Consider the following 21,741-nt stretch of genomic DNA (forward strand, 5'->3'; position numbering starts at 1 on the left):
GTGTGATACAACAGTTCTATCTCACTGAATCTCTATTTGAAGACTTACTGCAAAAACCCCTCTTGGGGGAAGGTGACACAAATAAAATCAAATACACATCTGCACTGCTGGCTAAACAGGACACAGGCCCATATATATGGATTTCCTCCAAGAGAAATGCCGATCCGTCTGAAGAAATGTGAGAACTGCAAACATTTTTCAAGGGGAACTGATAATTAGCACAAATTTGTTTTGAATGACTCAGGCTATGTGGCTGATAATACCAGATGTGGTGATTAAAATAACACAGAGAAAACAAAGACAGATGCTGAGATCTACATAGACAGGATTCACTTGGAATACAGTACAATACTGAATTAAAAATAAGCTATTATTCACATATAAATGCCAGGATACCGATAAAATTGTAATGCATTTTAAGCTACTAATTAGCAGTATTAAATTGCCTTGATATAATAAAATGTTAATAATATAACATATTTGGTATCAGAATAATCAAAAAAAAAAATAACCTAATATTAACCATCTGTAATTGGGGTTATATATGATTAATGCAGAGAGTGTGATCTGATTAAATAACCATTTTATAAAAAAAAAATTAACTTGCTTAAAAATGTCAGAAATGCTGTATTGTATTGCTATGTTGTACTGTATGCTGCCACCTGGTGTTATGTTGCGAGAACTACAGCCAGAAGGTTCTTTCTGGCTGTTAAAAATGAAATTTCCAAGGGCCAATCCGATTTAGACTTCCCAGATAACCAATGGGAAGGTCAGCTCCCGTAGTGCCACCCACATGATGTCATCAATGATTATATAATGGGAGTGTTGAATGCACAAGAGAGAGTTGTCTGTAACTTGTTGAAAATTAGTGATCTGATTTTGGCTGCGATATACCTGAAAAAAAAAAAAGTTCACTTCAGCAAGGAGCTTAAAACTTATCCTTGATTTGTGCAAAAACCTTCTTTCAAATGAGATGACCTAAAGACCGCTACGAATTGGTTCAAAATTGGTGAAGTATATTGTATTTTAAATTGGTAGTTATAAGCCTAGGTATTGTTCAAATCTGTGTCTGAATTGGCTAAGTAACTCATCTATACAAGTTCTGATATTGTCGGTTAATTTTGTATTAGGATAAATTGCAGTTAAATAACAGAATATATATTTTATCCTATTGTTTTATAAACACTGTTTAGAATTGTATTGCTTGGATGTTAAAGGTTTTTAGTCCCATTGTGTTAAATAAATAAGGCTGAATTGTGAAGGTATATTGTTCTGGGTTTTGTAAGAAGAATAGCATATCTTAAGAGTTGGTTCTAACGCATATAAACTTTTATTTAGTTTCCTTTTATTGCAAATATAGTTCAATATGTTCATGGATATTAACTAAATAAAAGAATTCAGGTATTTATATTAATTGTATGGTCTAGTAGATGCATGGTTAATTAGGGTTTCTATTTCTTTGTATTGTGTTTATAACCCTGCCATAAACTTATATATATTATTTGGATAGCACTGCTAAGATTTCCATAAATATACTGACAGTAACAAATGCTTCTATTATTATATTTATTTATAGTATGTTATATATATTCATTGTATGCATATTTTGTAAAAACAAATGTCTTTTAAACAAACCTGCCTGACTTGATTCCTAAAAAATATTAATAAAATATTTCTATATTAATTTAGAAAAAATAAACTATATCTAACTTTTGCTGTTACCCTTCTCAAAAATGATTTGAACCAGAACATGGCTACCCACCCAGTAGCATGTATCACCATGACATACACACAAAGGCAAGAAAAGTATGGTAAATGTCAATTTAAAACTAAGAATTGAGTCATAACGTATGTGAAATGTTTGGTGCAAGTTAGATGTTAAGGTATTTCACCATTTCTTTGTTCTAGTTTATTATTTTTATTGAAACCAAGCAACATACTATACAATAAAACTCCCCCCCCTAAAAAAAATTCAATCAATTTAGAGGGATAGTAAACACCAACGCCTAGATTACGAGTTTTTGTCGGTAAGGCTTGCGTTGCTAACGAGCCTTTTTTTTCCCACCGCTCCCTTAAGACAACTCTGGTATTACAAGTTTTTTTAAACCTGGCTTTAGCCGCAAAAAGGTGAGCGTAGAGCAGAATTTAGCTCCACATCTCACCTCAATACCAGCGCTGCTTAAAGGACCAGTCAACACATTCGATTTGCATAATCAACAAATGCAAGATAACAAGACAATGCAATAGCACTTAGTCTGAACTTCAAATGAGTAGTAGATTTTTTTTATAACAAATTTCAAAGTTATGTATATTTCCACTCCCCTTGTACCATGTGATAGCAATCAGCCAATCACAAATGCATATACGTATAGTCTGTGAATTCTTGCACATGCTCAGTAGGATCTGGTGACTCACAAATTGTAACTATAAAAGACTGTGCACATTTTTTTTAATGGAAGTAAATTGGAAAGTTGTTTAAAATTACATGCTGTATCTGAATCATGAAAATTTAATTTAACCTGAGTGTCCCTTTAAGTCAGTGGTGAGCTGGCTAAACGTGCTCGTGCACGATTTCCCCATAGGAAACAATGCGGCTGAGCTGGCTGAAAAAAAACCTAACACCTGCAAAAAAGCAGCGTTCAGCTCCTAACGCAGCCCCATTGTTTCCTATGGGGAAATGAATTTTATGTCTGCACCTAACACCATAACATGAACCCGAGTCTAAACACCCCTAATATTACACTTATTAACCCCTAATCTGCCGCCACCGATATCGCTGACACCTACATTATATTATTAACCCCTAATCTGCTGCTCCGGACACCGCCGTCACCTACATTATACTTATGAACCCCTAATCTACTGCCCCCAACATCGCCGACACCTACATTATATTTATTAACCCCTAATCTTCCCCCCCAACCTCGCCGCAACTATATTAAATTTATTAACCCCTGATCTGCTTCCACCAACGTCGCCGCCACTATTATAAATTTATTTAACCCTAAACCTAAGTCTAACCCTAACCCTAACACCCCCTAACTTAAATATAATTTAAATACATCTAACTAAATTTACTAAAATTAAATAAATTATTCCTATTTAAAACTAAATACTGATAAAATAAACCCTAATAGTTACATTGTAGCTAGCTTAGGATTTATATTTATTTTACAGGCAACTTTGTATTTATTTTAACTAGGTACAATAGTTATTAAATAGTTATTAACTATTTAATAACTTCCTAGTTAAAATAAGTACAAAAGTACCTGTAAAATAAACCCTAACCTAAGTTACAATTACACCTAACACTACACTATTATTAAACTAATTACCTAAACTACCTTCAATTAATTAAATTAAATAAACTAAATTACAAAAAATCAAACACTAAATTACAGGAAAAAAAAAGAATTACAAGAATTTTAAAGGGCCTTTTGCGGTGCATTGCCCCAAAGTAATCAGCTCTTTCACCTGTAAAAAAAATACAATACTCCCCCCCAACATTAAAACCCACCACCCACACACCCAACCCTACTCTAAAACCCACCCAATTCCCCCTTAAAAAAAAACCTAACACTACCCCCCTGAAGATCTCCCGACCTTGAGTCGTCTTCACCCAGCCGGGCACAAGTGGACCTCCAGAGGGGCAGAAGTCTTCATCCGATCCAGGCAGAAGAGGTCCTCCAAGCGGCAGAAGTCTTCATCCAGGCGGCATCTTCTATCTTCATCCATCCGGAGCAGAGCGGGTCCATCTTCAATCCAGCCGACGCGGAGCCATCCTCTTCAAATGAAGTCCAAGCGAAGAATGAAGGCTCCTTTAAATGACCTCAATCCTATTGGCTGATTGGATCAGCCAATAGGATTTTTCCTACCTTAATTCTGATTAGATGATAGAATCCTATCAGCCAATCGGAATTCAAGAAACGCCATCTTGGATGACGTCATTTAAAGGAACCTTCATTCTTCGCTTGGACTTCGTTTGAAGAGGATGGCTCCGCGTCGGCTGGATTGAAGATGGACCCGCTCAGGATGGATGAAGATGGAAGATGCCGCCTGGATGAAGACTTCTGCCGCTTGGAGGACCTCTTCTGCCCGGATCGGATGAAGACTTCTGCCCCTCTGGAGGTCCTCTTCAGGGGGGTAGTGTTAGGTTTTTTTAAGGGGGGATTGGGTGGGTTTTAGAGTAGGGTTGGGTGTGTGGGTGGTGGGTTTTAATGTTGGGGGGGTATTGTATTTTTTTTTACAGGTGAAAGAGCTGATTACTTTGGGGCAATGCCCCGCAAAAGGCCCTTTTAAGGGCTATTTGTAATTTAGTATAGGGTAGGGAATTTTATTATTTTGGGGGGCTTTTTTATTTTATTAGGGGGATTAGAGTAGGTGTAATTAGTTTAAAGGGACACTGTAACCAAAAAATTTCTTTTGTGATACAGATAGAGCATGCAATTTTAAGCAACTTTCTAATTTACTCCTATTATCAAATGTTCTTTATTCTCTTGGTATTTTTATTTGAAATGCAAGAATGTAAGTTTAGATGCCGGCCCATTTTTGGTGAACAACCTAGGTTGTCCTTGCTGATTTGTGGATAAATTCATCCACCAATCAAAAACTGCTGTCCAGAGTGCTGAACCAAGAAAAAAGCTTAGATGCCTTCTTTTTCATATAAAGATAGCAAGAGAACAAAGAAAAATTGATAATAGGAGTAAATTAGAAAGTTGCTTAAAATTGCATGCTCTATCTGAATCACAAAAGAAAATTTTTGGGTACAGTGTCCCTTTAAAATTTTTTTAATTATTTTTTTATTTTCTGTAATTTAGTGTTTGTTGTTTTTTGTACATTAGTTTAATTAATTTAATTGTAATTAATTGTAGGTAGTTTAGGTAATTTATGTAATGATACGGCTAGATTTAGAGTTTTGTCGGTAAGGACCCGCGTAGCTAACGCTGGCTTTTTTCTGGCCGCACCTTTAAAATAACTCTGGTATTGAGAGTCCATATAATGTCAGCGCTAGGCTCCAAAAAAGGAGCGTAGAGCATATTTAACGCAACTGCAACTCTCGATACCAGAGTTGCTTACGGACGCGGCCAGCCTCAAAAACGTGCTCGTGCACGATTCCCCCATAGGAAACAATGGGGCTGTTTGAGCTGAAAAAAAACCTAACACCTGCAAAAAAGCCGCGTTCAGCTCCTAACGCAGCCCCATTGTTTGCTATGGGGAAACACTTCCTACGTCTGCATCTAACACTCTAACATGTACCCCGAGTCTAAACACCCCTAACCTTACACTTATTAACCCCTATTCTGCCGCCCCCGCTATCGCTGACCCCTGTATATTATTTTTAACCCCTAATCTGCCGCTCTGTAAGCCTCCGCTACTTACATTATCCCTATGTACCCCTAATCTGCTGCCCCTAACACCGCTGACCCCTATATTATATTTATTAACCCCTAATCTGCCCCCCACAACGTCGCCTCCACCTGCCTACACTTATTAACCCCTAATCTGCCGACCGGACCTGAGCGCTACTATAATAAAGTTATTAACCCCTAATCCGCCTCACTAACGCTATAATAAATAGTATTAACCCCTAATCTGCCCTCTCTAACATTGCCGACACCTAACTTCAATTATTAACCCCTAATCTGCCGACTGGAGCTCACCGCTATTCTAATAAATGTATTAACCCCTAAAGCTAAGTCTAACCCTAACACTAACACCCCCCTAACTTAAATATAATTTTAATCTAACAAAATTAATTAACTCTTATTAAATAAATGATTCCTATTTAAAGATAAATACTTACCTGTAAAATAAATCCTAATATAGCTACAATATAAATTATATTTATATTATAGCTATTTTAGGATTAATATTTATTTTACAGGTAACTTTGTATTTATTTTAACCAGGTACAATAGCTATTAAATAGTTAAGAACTATTTAATAGCTAAAATAGTTAAAATAATTACAAATTTACCTGTAAAATAAATCCTAACCTAAGTTACAATTAAACCTAACACTACACTATCAATAAATTAATTAAATAAAATACCTATAATTATCTACAATTAAACCTAACACTACACTATCAATAAATAAATTAAATACAATTCCTACAAATAAATACAATGAAATAAACTAACTAAAGTACAAAAAATAAAAAAGAACTAAGTTACAAAAAATAAAAAAATATTTACAAACATTAGAAATATATTACAACAATTTTAAACTAATTACACCTACTCTAAGCCCCCTAATAAAATAACAAAGCCCCCCAAAATAAAAAAAATGCCCTACCCTATTCTAAATTACTAAAGTTCAAAGCTCTTTTACCTTACCAGCCCTAAACAGGGCCCTTTGCGGGGCATGCCCCAAGAAGTTCAGCTCTTTTGCCTGTAAAAAAAAACATACAATACCCCCCCTAACATTACAACCCACCACCCACATACCCCTAATCTAACCCAAACCCCCCTTAAATAAACCTAACACTAAGCCCCTGAAGATCTCCCTACCTTGAGTCGTCTTCACCCAGCCGAGCCAAATTCTTCATCCAAGCGGAGCAAGAAGAGGTCCTCCATCCGGTAGAAGTCTTCATCCAAGCGGGGCAGAAGAGGTCTTCCATCCGATTGAAGTCTTCATCCAAGAGGCATCTTCTATCGTCATCCATCCGGAGCGGAGCGGCAGCATCCTGAAGACCTCCGACACGGAACATCCATCCTGGCCGACGACTGAACGACGAATGACGGTTCCTTTAAATGACGTCATCCAAGATGGCGTCCCTCGAATTCCGATTGGCTGATAGGATTCTATCAGCCAATCGGAATTAAGGTAGGAAAAATCTGATTGGCTGATTGAATCAGCCAATCAGATTGAGCTCGCATTCTATTGGCTGATCGGAACAGCCAATAGAATGCAAGCTCAATCTGATTGGCTGATTGGATCAGCCAATCGGATTGAACTTGATTCTGATTGGCTGATTCCATCAGCCAATCAGAATATTCCTACCTTAATTCCGATTGGCTGATAGAATCCTATCAGCCAATCGGAATTCGAGGGACGCCATCTTGGATGACGTCATTTAAAGGAACCGTCATTCGTCGTTCAGTCGTCGGCCAGGATGGATGTTCCGCGTCGGAGGTCTTCAGGATGCTGCCGCTCTACTCCGGATGGATGACGATAGAAGATGCCTCTTGGATGAAGACTTCAATCGGATGGAAGACCTCTTCTGCCCCGCTTGGATGAAGACTTCTACCGGATGGAGGACCTCTTCTTGCTCCGCTTGGATGAAGAATTTGGCTCGGCTGGGTGAAGACGACTCAAGGTAGGGAGATCTTCAGGGGCTTAGTGCTAGGTTTATTTAAGGGGGGTTTGGGTTAGATTAGGGGTATGTGGGTGGTGGGTTGTAATGTTGGGGGGGGGTATTGTATGGTTTTTTTTACAGGCAAAAGAGCTGAACTTCTTGGGGCATGCCCCGCAAAGGGCCCTGTTCAGGGCTGGTAAGGTAAAAGAGCTTTGAACTTTAGTAATTTAGAATAGGGTAGGGCATTTTTTTATTTTGGGGGGCTTTGTTATTTTATTAGGGGGCTTAGAGTAGGTGTAATTAGTTTAAAATTGTTGTAATATATTTCTAATGTTTGTAAATATTTTTTTATTTTTTGTAACTTAGTTCTTTTTTATTTTTTGTACTTTAATTAGTTTATTTCATTGTATTTATTTGTAGGAATTGTATTTAATGTATTTATTGATAGTGTAGTGTTAGGTTTAATTGTAGATAATTATAGGTATTTTATTTAATTAATTTATTGATAGTGTAGTGTTAGGTTTAATTGTAACTTAGGTTAGGATTTATTTTACAGGTATATTTGTAATTATTTTAACTATTTTAGCTATTAAATAGTTCTTAACTATTTAATAGCTATTGTACCTGGTTAAAATAATTACAAAGTTACCTGTAAAATAAATATTAATCCTAAAATAGCTATAATATAATTATAATTTATATTGTAGCTATATTAGGGTTTATTTTACAGGTAAGTATTTATCTTTAAATAGGAATAATTTATTTAATAAGATTTAATTCATTTCGTTAGATAAAAATTATATTTAAGTTAGGGGGGTGTTAGTGTTAGGGTTAGACTTAGCTTTAGGGGTTAATACATTTATTAGAATAGCGGTGAGCTCCAGTCGGCAGATTAGGGGTTAATAATTGAAGTTAGGTGTCGGCGATGTTAGGGAGGGCAGATTAGGGGTTAATACTATTTATTATAGGGTTAGTGAGGCGGATTAGGGGTTAATAACTGTATTATAGTAGCGCTCAGGTCCGCTCGGCAGATTAGGGGTTAATAAGTGTAGGCAGGTGGAGGCGACGTTGAGGGGGGCAGATTAGGGGTACATAGCTATAATGTAGGTTGCGGCTCTTTGCGGTCGGCAGATTAGGGGTTAATTATTGTAGGTAGGTGGCAGCGACGTTGTGGGGGGCAGGTTAGGGGTTAATAAATATAATATAGGGGTCGACGGTGTTAGGGGCAGCAGATTAGGGGTACATAAGGATAACGTAGGTGGCGGTCGGCAGATTAGGGGTTAAAAAAATGTAATCGAGTGGCGGCGATGTGGGGGGACCTCGGTTTAGGGGTACATAGGTAGTTTATGGGTGTTAGTGTACTTTAGAGTACAGTAGTTAAGAGCTTTATGAACCGGCGTTAGCCCAGAAAGCTCTTAACTACTGACTTTTTTCTGCGGCTGGAGTTTTGTCGTTAGAATTCTAACACTCACTTCAGACACGACTCTAAATACCGGAGTTAGAAAAATCCCATTGAAAAGATAGGATACGCAATTGACGTAAGGGGATCTGCGGTATGGAAAAGTCGCGGCTGAAAAGTGAGCGTTAGACCCTTTTTTGACTGACTCCAAATACCGGAGGTAGCCTAAAACCAGCGTTAGGAGCCTCTAACGCTGGTTTTCACGGCTACCGCCAAACTCCAAATCTAGGCCATAGTGTAGTGTTAGGTGTAATTGTAACTTAGGTTAGGATTTATTTTACAGGTATATTTGTATTTATTTTAACTAGGTAGTTATTAAATAGTTAATAACTATTTAATAACTATTGCACCTAGCTAAAATAAATACAAACTTGCCTGTAAAATAAAAATAAACCCTAAGCTAGCTACAATGTAACTATTAGTTATATTGCAGCTAGCTTAGGGTTTATTTTATAGGTAAGTATTTAGTTTTAAATATGATTAATTTATTTAATTGTAGTAATTTTATTTAGATTATTTTAAATTATATTTAAATTAGGGGGGTTAGGGTTAGGTTTAGACTTAGGTTTAGGGGTTAATACCTTTAATATAGTAGCGGCAATGTTGGGGGTGGCAGATTAGGGGTTAATAAATGTATGTAGGTGGCGGCAATGTTATGGACGGCAGATTAGGGGTTAATAAAATGTAACTAGTGTTTGCGAGGCGGGAGTGCGGCGGTTTAGGGGTTAATATATTTTTCAAAGTTGCGACGATGTCCGGTAGGCAGATTAGGGGTTAATATATTTATTAAAGTGTTTCCGATGTGGGGGGGGGGGGCTCGGTTTAGGGGTTAATAGGTAGTTTATGGGTGTTAGTGTACTTTTTAGCACTTTAGTTAAGAGTTTTATGATACGCGTTAGCCCATAAAACTCTTAACTATTGACTTTTAAATGCGGTAGAAGTCTTGACAGGAGAGGGTCTACCGCTCACTTCTTCCAAGACTCGTAATACCAGCGTTAGGCAAATCCCATTGAAAAGATAGGTTACGCAGGGGATTTGCGGTATGCTTGAGTCACGGAAGAAAAGTGAGCGGTACACCTGTACCTGCCAGACTCGTAATACCAGCGGGCGTTAAAAAGCAGCGTTGGGACCTCTCAACGCTGCTTTTTAACCCTAAAGCAAGACTTGTAATCTAGCAGCAAAAATTTTATTTTTTAAAAAGATATATAATCCCTTTATTTACCATTCCCCAGTTTTGCATAACCAACACTGTTATAGAACTATACTTTTTACCTCTGTGATTACCTTGTATCTAAGCTTCTGCTGACTGCCTACTTATCTCAGATCTTTTGACAGACTTGCATTTCAGGCAATTAGTGCTGACTCTTAAATAAATTCACGTGCATGAGCAGAATGTTATCTATATGAAATATATGCACTAACGCCCTCTAGCTGTGAAAAAATGTGAATTGCATTCAGAAAAGAGGTGGCCTTTAAAGGCTAAGGCCTAGATTTGGAGTTCGGCGGTAAAAGGGCTGTTAACGCTCCGCGGGTTTTTTTCTGGCCGCACCATAAATTTAACTCTGGTATCGAGAGTTCAAACAAATGCTGCGTTAGGCTCCAAAAAAGGAGCGTAGAGCATATTTACCGCAAATGCAACTCTCGATACCAGAGTTGCTTACGGACGCGGCCGGCATCAAAAACGTGCTCGTGCACGATTCTCCCATAGGAAACAATGGGGCAGTTTGAGCTGAAAAAAAACCTAACACCTGCAAAAAAGCAGCGTTCAGCTCTTAACGCAGCCCCATTGTTTCCTATGGGGAAACACTTCCTACGTCTGCACCTAACACTCTAACATGTACCCCGAGTCTAAACACCCCTAACCTTACACTTATTAACCCCTAATCTGCCGCCCCCGCTATCGCTGACCCCTGCATTACACTTTTAACCCCTAATCTGCCGCTCCGTAAACCGCCGCCACCTACGTTATCCCTATGTACCCCTAATCTGCTGCCCTAACATCGCCGACCCCTATGTTATATTTATTAACCCCTAATCTGCCCCCCACAACGTCGCCGACACCTGCCTACACTTATTAACCCCTAATCTGCCGAGCGGACCTGAGCGCTACTATAATAAAGTTATTAACCCCTAATCCGCCTCACTAACCCTATCATAAATAGTATTAACCCCTAATCTGCCCTCCCTAACATCGCCGACACCTACCTTCAATTATTAACCCCTAATCTGCCGACCGGAGCTCACCGCTATTCTAATAAATGTATTAACCCCTAAAGCTAAGTCTAACCCTAACACTAACACCCCCCTAAGTTAAATATAATTTTTATCTAACGAAATAAATTAACTCTTATTAAATAAATGATTCCTATTTAAAGCTAAATACTTACCTGTAAAATAAATCCTAATATAGCTACAATATAAATTATAATTATATTATAGCTATTTTAGGATTAATATTTATTTTACAGGCAACTTTGTAATTATTTTAACCAGGTACAATAGCTATTAAATAGTTAAGAACTATTTAATAGTTACCTAGTTAAAATAATTACAAATTTACCTGTAAAATAAATCCTAACCTAAGATATAATTAAACCTAACACTACCCTATCAATAAAATAATTAAATAAACTACCTACAATTACCTACAATTAACCTAACACTACACTATCAATAAATTAATTAAACACAATTGCTACAAATAAATACAATTAAATAAACTATCTAAAGTACAAAAAATAAAAAAGAACAAAGTTACAGAAAATAATAAAATATTTACAAACATAAGAAAAATATTACAACAATTTTAAACTAATTACACCTACTCTAAGCCCCCTAATAAAATAACAAAGCCCCCCAAAATAAAAAATTCCCTACCCTATTCTAAAATACAAATATTACAAGCTCTTTTACCTTACCAGCCCTGAACAGGGCCCTTTGCGGGGCATGCCCCAAGAATTTCAGCTCTTTTGCCTGTAAAAAAAAACATACAATACCCCCCCCCCAACATTACAACCCACCACCCACATACCCCTAATCTAACCCAAACCCCCCTTAAATAAACCTAACACTAATCCCCTGAAGATCTTCCTACCTTGTCTTCACCATACCAGGTTCACCGATCCGTCCTGGCTCCAAGATCTTCATCCAACCCAAGCGGGGGTTGGCGATCCATAATCCGGTGCTCCAAAGTCTTCCTCCTATCCGGCAAGAAGAGGACATCCGGACCGGCAAACATCTTCTCCAAGCGGCATCTTCTATCTTCTTCCATCCGGAGCGAAGCGGCAGGATCCTGAAGACATCCAGCGCGGAACATCCATCCGGACCGACGACTGAACGACGAATGACTGTTCCTTTAAGGGACGTCATCCAAGATGGCGTCCCTCGAATTCCGATTGGCTGATAGGATTCTATCAGCCAATCGGAATTAAGGTAGGAATTTTCTGATTGGCTGATGGAATCAGCCAATCAGAATCTAGTTCAATCCGATTGGCCGATCCAATCAGCCAATCAGATTGAGCTCGCATTCTATTGGCTGATCGGAACAGCCAATAGAATGCGAGCTCAATCTGATTGGCTGATTGGATCAGCCAATCGGATTGAACTATATTCTGATTGGCTGATTCCATCAGCCAATCAGAAAATTCCTACCTTAATTCCGATTGGCTGATAGAATCCTATCAGCCAATCGGAATTCGAGGGACGCCATCTTGGATGACGTCCCTTAAAGGAACCGTCATTCGTCGTCTAGTCGTCGGAAGAAGAGGATGGATCCGCGCTGGAGGTCTTCAAGATGGAGCCGGTCGTCATCGGATGGAAGAAGATAGAAGATGCCGCTTGGAGAAGATGTTTGCCGGTCCGGATGTCCTCTTCTTGCCGGATAGGAGGAAGACTTTGGAGCACCGGATTATGGATCGCCAACCCCCGCTTGGGTTGGATGAAGATCTTGGAGCCAGGACGGATCGGTGAACCTGGTATGGTGAAGACAAGGTAGGAAGATCTTCAGGGGATTAGTGTTAGGTTTATTTAAGGGGGGTTTGGGTTAGATTAGGGGTATGTGGGTGGTGGGTTGTAATGTTGGGGGGGGGGTATTGTATGTTTTTTTTTACAGGCAAAAGAGCTGAAATTCTTTGGGCATGCCCCGCAAAGGGCCCTGTTCAGGGCTGGTAAGGTAAAAGAGCTTGTAATATTTGTATTTTAGAATAGGGTAGGGAATTTTTTATTTTGGGGGGCTTTGTTATTTTATTAGGGGGCTTAGAGTAGGTGTAATTAGTTTAAAATTGTTGTAATATTTTTCTTATGTTTGTAAATATTTTATTATTTTCTGTAACTTAGTTCTTTTTTATTTTTTGTACTTTAGATAGTTTATTTAATTGTATTTATTTGTAGCAATTGTGTTTAATTAATTTATTGATAGTGTAGTGTTAGGTTAATTGTAGGTAATTGTAGGTAGTTTATTTAATTATTTTATTGATAGGGTAGTGTTAGGTTTAATTATATCTTAGGTTAGGATTTATTTTACAGGTAAATTTGTTATTATTTTAACTAGGTAACTATTAAATAGTTCTTAACTATTTAATAGCTATTGTACCTGGTTAAAATAATTACAAAGTTGCCTGTAAAATAAATATTAATCCTAAAATAGCTATAATATAATTATAATTTATATTGTAGCTATATTAGGATGTATTTTACAGGTAAGTATTTAGCTTTAAATAGGAATTATTTATTTAATAAGAGTTAATTTATTTCGTTAGATAAAAATTATATTTAACTTAGGGGGGTGTTAGTGTTAGGGTTAGACTTAGCTTTAGGGGTTAATACATTTATTAGAATAGCGGTGAGCTCCGGTCGGCAGATTAGGGGTTAATAATTGAAGGTAGGTGTCGGCGATGTTAGGGAGGGCAGATTAGGGGTTAATACTATTTATGATAGGGTTAGTGAGGCGGATTAGGGGTTAATAACTTTATTATAGTAGCGCTCAGGTCCGCTCGGCAGATTAGGGGTTAATAAGTGTAGGTAGGTGTCGGCGACGTTGAGGGGGGCAGATTAGGGGTTAATAAATATAACATAGGGGTCGGCGATGTTAGGGGTAGCAGATTAGGGGTACATAGGGATAACGTAGGTGGCGGCGATTTGCGGTCGGAAGATTAGGGGTTAATTATTTTAAGTAGCTGGCGGCGACGTTGTGGGGGGCAAGTTAGGGGTTAATAGATATAATACAGGGGTCGGCGGTGTTAGGGGCAGCAGATTAGGGGTACATAAGTATAACGTAGGTGGCGGTCGGCAGATTAGGGGTTAAAAATTTTAATCGAGTGGCGGCGATGTGGGGGGACCTCGGTTTAGGGGTACATAGGTAGTTTATGGGTGTTAGTGTACTTTAGGGTACAGTAGTTAAGAGCTTTATAAACCGGCGTTAGCCAGAAAGCTCTTAACTCCTGCTATTTTCAGGCGGCTGGAGTTTTGTCGTTAGAGCTCTAACGCTCACTGCAGAAACGACTCTAAATACCGGCGTTAGGAAGATCCCATTGAAAAGATAGGCTACGCAAATGGCGTAGGGGGATCTGCGGTATGGAAAAGTCGCGGCTGAAAAGTGAGCGTTAGACCCTTTAATCACTGACTCCAAATACCAGCGGGCGGCCAAAACCAGCGTTAGGAGCCTCTAACGCTGGTTTTCACGGCTACCGCCGAACTCTAAATCTAGGCCTTAGAAATTAGCATATGAGCCTTCCTAGGTTTAGCTTTCAACTAAGAATAACAAAAGAACAAAGCAAATTTAATGATAAAAGTAAATTAGAAAGTTGTTTAAAACTAAATGCCCTATCTGAATCATGGAAGTTTAATTTGGACTTTACTATCCCTTAAATATTTAACAATAAACAGTTCAACATAAAGAAAAAATATTTAAACATTTCTTTTTCATTTTGCTATTTACGCAACGTCTCATGTTTGAAAAAAAAAAAAAAAAACAGTTAGAAACATAAATTATTTTATTTTTTTAAATTTAGGACATATATTTCCAAAAGAAAGATGGAACACTAGGGATTACCAACTAGAGCATTAAAAAAGTAAAGCATTTTTCTCATAATAAAAATACACTTTTTCCAACTTTGAGTTAAATGTGACCCTATATGGGGAAGACACAACTGGTAGCACTTGAGTACCCCAAAAAAGGAGGAATGGTATCCAATAAGAATAAGCAAAAAAAAAGAAAAAAACATCAGTAGTCAGTCTATTCAATTACACTTTCAATTTCAATCAATTTCACATAGTTTTTATGAATCTTAACGATTTTGTATATTGGTTCTTAAAGTATTGTAAATAAGCAATTAGCATTCTGTTTCAAACACAATATGTAAATACCTTCAAAAGGTTATGGAAAACCAGAAGAATTCTAACCTCACCTCATTGTGCTGACTGTGTGGCAGATGTATAACAGCAGTGTAAAAAAACCAAATGAGAAGCGCACACTTTTAGACACTTTTAGTTGGCACTATATGATGAATAGTACAGACACGGCAAGCTGGTTATCACAGTCACCAGCTGACTGACCCTGTGATGAGCTCCTCCCAAATCCCTGTCAATCCCAAATCTTCTTGTCTTTAGACAGGTTAGGTATAACAGATCATCCAATCTTATACAGTTGTAACTAGATTAATAAAAACTTTTAATAAAATAAAGTTACAGGGTGCGGAGCTAACTGCTAGGCTGAGTAGCAGCATCTAAGAAGACCTCCATCGGTGATAAGTGATTAAAGTAGGATTTTAATATAAAAAACTGGTAGAAAGTGAATTACCTCATACCTATAGGGTCAAGCCTTACCCAGGGGATCATTTAGATACCAGCAACCCATATATTCCTGGACCGGAGGAGTATAACTGCCTGATCCCGTTACATAAATTGGCCATCGCAGTGCAGAGGACTCACTTCACCGCAGGCGTCTCAACACTAACGACTCCGGAGGGTCGGGGCTCCACTGCGGAGTCTCTGCTTCTGCAGAAAATATCAGATCCTAAGATGGAGACATGGGGTAGGCCCCCTCAGCAAGCACACTGCCAGATTGTGACCTTCGAGCTCCTGTGGCCTGAGACAAACTCCCCAATTATAGAGGCGGAACCGGATCACCCACTGGCCCTTGAGAACAGTATCTTCACCGCCCGGTGAGACTCCTTAGCTGAGAAGTTACGGATCGAGGCACAGCTGGAAGACCCTACCCCAAACCAGACAGTCGCTGCATTAACAGGCACTGGGGAGCCCACGTGGCTAATCGAGGCCTAACGCAACCAACATAATTAGTCTGGTAAGAGACTCTCTCACTCCCCTGCCTTCAACTTGGGGGCCCGCCTTATCATTATCATTGTAGTGCGGGGGTTAAACCACAGAGCCCACCTGCACCTAAAGACTGTCTGGCCCTGCTGCCTGAGAGTTTGCGGGACTTGCCGCCATCGGAGAGGTTTGGCGTGAAAGGCCGCCATCTTACCTGCAGTCTTACATTATCCCAAAGAAGCAGATCAGTGCCTTAGACGTTAGGGGGACTACCTGGTAAGACGATCCCCACATCCTCACTATACTTGCCCAAAAAGATCTGTCTAAATTGGTTGCCGCTACACACAACCCATTCTCCCACGTGGCATTGCAGCCTTCACAGCCTTAGATCCTGGTGATCCGTCCAAGTACTCCCAGACATCAGGGGAGCTCCCCAAACTGATCCTTGCTCCCCCAGCAACACCAGGGACCCCACACAATATAAGGTTTAGACGGCAAGGGACATAAAAGATCAATCAATTTGCTTTGTTGACCCTACGAAACATAAGGGCTCTAAGAGACTCTAATCCTAGAATTTAGTGTGCACCATGAGCAGAATTAAACACACTAGCGGGGACTTTGGACTCTATCCTGAAGGAGATAGTGAACACAGCACATAACCGGACAAGCCGTGCGTTAGGAGAGACTACCCAGACGGCCATAACTAGATAACCTTACACCCCTGCTGACTGTGAGAGAGAGGGTCTGAGACCCTGATATTTGTTGGCTGCCCTTTCAGATTGAACCGCAGTGGTGGTCTCTCTCCCCCCTTTCCCGCCGGCCCAGATTGCCTGCGGGTCATGCCCCCATTCCTGCTCCCACATCGTCCTTAGGGGGCAATTCCCTGGGGGAGAGACCTAGTATCTGGATTGGGACCTACCAGTGACAAAGTATACCACAAAGCCCTGTGATTAGTCATACAGGGAGTGCAGAATTATTAGGCAAGTTGTATTTTTGAGGATAAATTTTATTATTGAACAACAACCATGTTCTCAATGAACCCAAAAAACTCATTAATATCAAAGCTGAATATTTTTGGAAGTAGTTTTTAGTTTGTTTTTAGTTTAAGCTATTTTAGGGGGATATCTGTGTGTGCAGGTGACTATTACTGTGCATAATTATTAGGCAACTTAACAAAAAACAAATATATACCCATTTCAATTATTTATTTTTACCAGTGAAACCAATATAACATCTCAACATTGACAAATATACATTTCTGACATTCAAAAACAAAACAAAAACAAATCAGTGACCAATATAGCCACCTTTCTTTGCAAGGACACTCAAAAGCCTGCCATCCATGGATTCTGTCAGTGTTTTGATCTGTTCACCATCAACATTGCGTGCAGCAGCAACCACAGCCTCCCAGACACTGTTCAGAGAGGTGTACTGTTTTCCCTCCTTGTAAATCTCACATTTGATGATGGACCACAGGTTCTCAATGGGGTTCAGATCAGGTGAACAAGGAGGCCATGTCATTAGATTTTCTTCTTTTATACCCTTTCTTGCCAGCCACGCTGTGGAGTACTTGGACGCGTGTGATGGAGCATTGTCCTGCATGAAAATCATGTTTTTCTTGAAGGATGCAGACTTCTTCCTGTACCACTGCTTGAAGAAGGTGTCTTCCAGAAACTGGCAGTAGGACTGGGAGTTGAGCTTGACTCCATCCTCAACCCGAAAAGGCCCCACAAGCTCATCTTTGATGATACCAGCCCAAACCAGTACTCCACCTCCACCTTGCTGGCGTCTGAGTCGGACTGGAGCTCTCTGCCCTTTACCAATCCAGCCACGGGCCCATCCATCTGGCCCATCAAGACTCACTCTCATTTCATCAGTCCATAAAACCTTAGAAAAATCAGTCTTGAGATATTTCTTGGCCCAGTCTTGACGTTTCAGCTTGTGTGTCTTGTTCAGTGGTGGTCGTCTTTCAGCCTTTCTTACCTTGGCCATGTCTCTGAGTATTGCACACCTTGTGCTTTTGGGCACTCCAGTGATGTTGCAGCTCTGAAATATGGCCAAACTGGTGGCAAGTGGCATCTTGGCAGCTGCACGCTTGACTTTTCTCAGTTCATGGGCAGTTATTTTGCGCCTTGGTTTTTCCACACGCTTCTTGCAACCCTGTTGACTATTTTGAATGAAACGCTTGATTGTTCGATGATCACGCTTCAGAAGCTTTGCAATTTTAAGAGTGCTGCATCCCTCTGCAAGATATCTCACTATTTTTTACTTTTCTGAGCCTGTCAAGTCCTTCTTTTGACCCATTTTGCCAAAGGAAAGGAAGTTGCCTAATAATTATGCACACCTGATATAGGGTGTTGATGTCATTAGACCACACCCCTTCTCATTACAGAGATGCACATCACCTAATATGCTTAATTGGTAGTAGGCTTTAGAGCCTATACAGCTTGGAGTAAGACAACATGCATAAAGAGGATGATGTGGTCAAAATACTCATTTGCCTAATAATTCTGCACTCCCTGTATAGTCAGCCCAAGCATAGGCTAATTAAGATAGGCCAGGACCCAAGGCCTAGTTATATGACTTTCTAAAAAGAAGCGGACCGATCCAAGATCAGCTATAATTCTACTTTAAACCTGGCCACAAACTGGCTTTGAATATGTAATCTACAACATAGCGCCAAAGCCCCAGTCAGCTAAATAAAAGGTTTTATTCATAGTGCTATATTTCTATTCATTACATGTCATTGTCTACGCACACAAAATGCCTCAAGCATTTAAGAGAAAACAAAAACCTCATGCTACCCCAAAAAGAACAGTGGTCAATCATTTCAGCAAACCTACTCCTAGACACCAAACTGGTTCTGATGACGAAGCATCTGATACGAGTAGCCTCAATGAAACACACATTAGAGCGACATTAATACAATCTGCTGGCCACCTGTCGCATACAGACGCTACCTCTAACAACAATCTGATGGATTGTTTGGAGAGATTACCAATGGCACTACGAGTGTGTGAAGGACCTGGCTTATTATATATCTGGCCAACTAGTAAGGCCTTGTGTATTAGCAGCTAACTTATATGGCTAAGTATGGTGCTATGTGTATATCCTTGACTACTGGAACTGAGAGAAGAAAGAATACACTTTGGAAGCACTCCCAGGTCACCAATAAATAATATTGATGTAATAAGATCAATAATGAAATCCAAGGATTAAGGAGACACAAACTTAACTGGGGTTAAAATATAACTTTTATTGGGGTCAACAATTAAAATAGGATAAATCAAAACTTTAAAAACACACTTAAGCACCGACTGTAGTCAGCTTGGCTTAGCGTGACAATATCAAGTTAAACAGAGATACCTCCAACAGATACTCTTGTGTGTGATTGTCTTACAATTGATTTACCTACTTACAGTCAGTGGGTAAAAAATATTCACACTGATAATTAATAATAGGTCTGTGCAGGTGTAAGACACAGAGTATCTCTGATTGGAAGTCGCTAGTATTGAGAAATTAAAAGGTAATTCAAAGCTGTATATAGGGTGAATAATGTTCAACAAACTTATTGGTAAGTGTGGTACCCAGGTGCAATTGAGGGATCAACCTCAAAATATCATCATGTATGTGTTTACACTGATTATAACAGATGTAAATCACTGCTGCAATATGGTGAAGTTTCTAATCCAGAGAATCTGGGCGTGTATATTAAGATTGATAATTATAGTTACTACTATAGGTCACTACTGAATTACACTACTGCTGATGCAATATTAAAAGTCAACATTTTGTACATCTATTTTGGATGACTTAGTTTGGGTTGTATTGATAGAGTAATTACTGATATTTCCACATCTATCTCTAAGCAAGGACATATACCTTTGGTTAGAAGTAACTAAATGTAACTCTCTTGATTATAAACGATCTTTGAGGTTATATCAAAGAAATAAAGCCACCACAATTGTTATCTGCAGCAACAGTATTGTGAATTGTCAATGTATATGTGTAATATCGTGACCACAGATGAACTGTGTACTGTGTACTTTGGTTATACATTAGATGGTCTCCATCGAGTATATAAGTATTCAATATGTTAGCTTTTGACAAGCTTTATAGCAAATTTAACGAGTAAAGATTCCTTATATACTTTAGTTATACACTGGACGATCTTCACCAAGTATATAGGTATTCACTATGTTGGCTATTGTTAAAATTCAGGATTAACCCAATTGCAAGCTTATCAAGTAAAGGTTCATTATATGTTAATCTCTAATTTGCAGTAGCGCCGTGCACACTGCCTTAAGTATGCTAACAATTGGAAGTACCCAATCGATACATGAGGTACTTTTCAGCAGAAATTAGGTATCAGTGTAACAATAGTTAATTAATAAACATATGCTCACGTTAGTGTAGTGTTACATACACATAAGTTAGACTCAATATCGTAACTATTACAAATATGACTAAATCCTTGGGTTTGGATAAAGAGTTATTAGGTAAATTCAAGTCACTTTCTATAGTAAACTGGGTAACAATGAGTCTGTATGTGTCATAGACCCACAAATTACACCTTTAGTTGAATATGACTGTATACAGCTTACTTGATTGTAAATAGCTTTTATAACTATTCTGATGCAGTAATACCACCTTATTTGGTATCCAAAGCGGCAATATTGCAAATGGTCAGTGTTCCTATAACATTAAACATCCGTAAAGGCACCAGATGTCCCTACTATCATTGGTATACTGTATAATACACCCCAAGTATTAAGATATACTAGATGTTGCCAAAAAGGTTGTCGGAGTATATCGGGTGGTAAGTATAATAAAGCGGAGATTCTATAGTGTTGATTAAACGGTTAACTGCAGTGCCGGGCAAGCGACTGTGTGTATATATTAGCCGCTAAGTATAGCCCATTAGTGTAACCGGGCTTCTCAATTGAGCTCCGTTGTTGGTATGTCCACTTAAGTATGAACAAGTAGGACAGCTGGTGATTACTGATTATGTGTTCCAGTTTAGTGTTCTGAGTAGATAAAGCACTTCGGATACGTTAAATGTTGCAAACACAACTATCTCATTAAGTTCAGTGAAGGGCTAAATACTTCATTATAATAAACAATAAATAATATTGTCCCCTTGTATAACAATTTCAATTCATATATTTATTGGTTATACTCGTAACTTAAAGAGAAAGATATATGCGGTCGATTCACTTGCTCAATTGCCAAGCGGATTATGGGTGTTATACTTATTTGCTTGCTCAATTGCACACGAGGTTAAAGGTGTCTGTATTCGCACACACATACGTGCCGGTAATCTGAATGTTTGGCAGTGATAAACTATCTCAAATGCACTATTGTATAGCGATAATTAACAAGACAGTTAGTGCATTAACGTCCGCTACTTTCTGTATATGTGACACTCTTATACGCCTCAGTTTGAACAAACCGCTTTGTGTAGCGTTAGGTATACTAACTGCTATGATCTATAACTGCCTATAAGAGAGATGAGCTCTCAAGCATTCTCAATCACTAGGTTAGTTAGGTAAAAAAAGAAAGATATTGCCAGTAGCTATTCAATAGCCAGACATAAATTGTTACTTAAACATTAATAGACATCAGTGGAGTCTGGATTGGTACAGTGGAAGACTACAGTAATTGAATCGGAAGCTTAAGGCTTGCTAAAAACACAGGAGCTCCTAGGACTCCTCAC

Source organism: Bombina bombina, chromosome 6 (assembly GCF_027579735.1).
Source record: "Bombina bombina isolate aBomBom1 chromosome 6, aBomBom1.pri, whole genome shotgun sequence".
NCBI classification, from domain to species: Eukaryota; Metazoa; Chordata; class Amphibia; order Anura; family Bombinatoridae; genus Bombina; species Bombina bombina.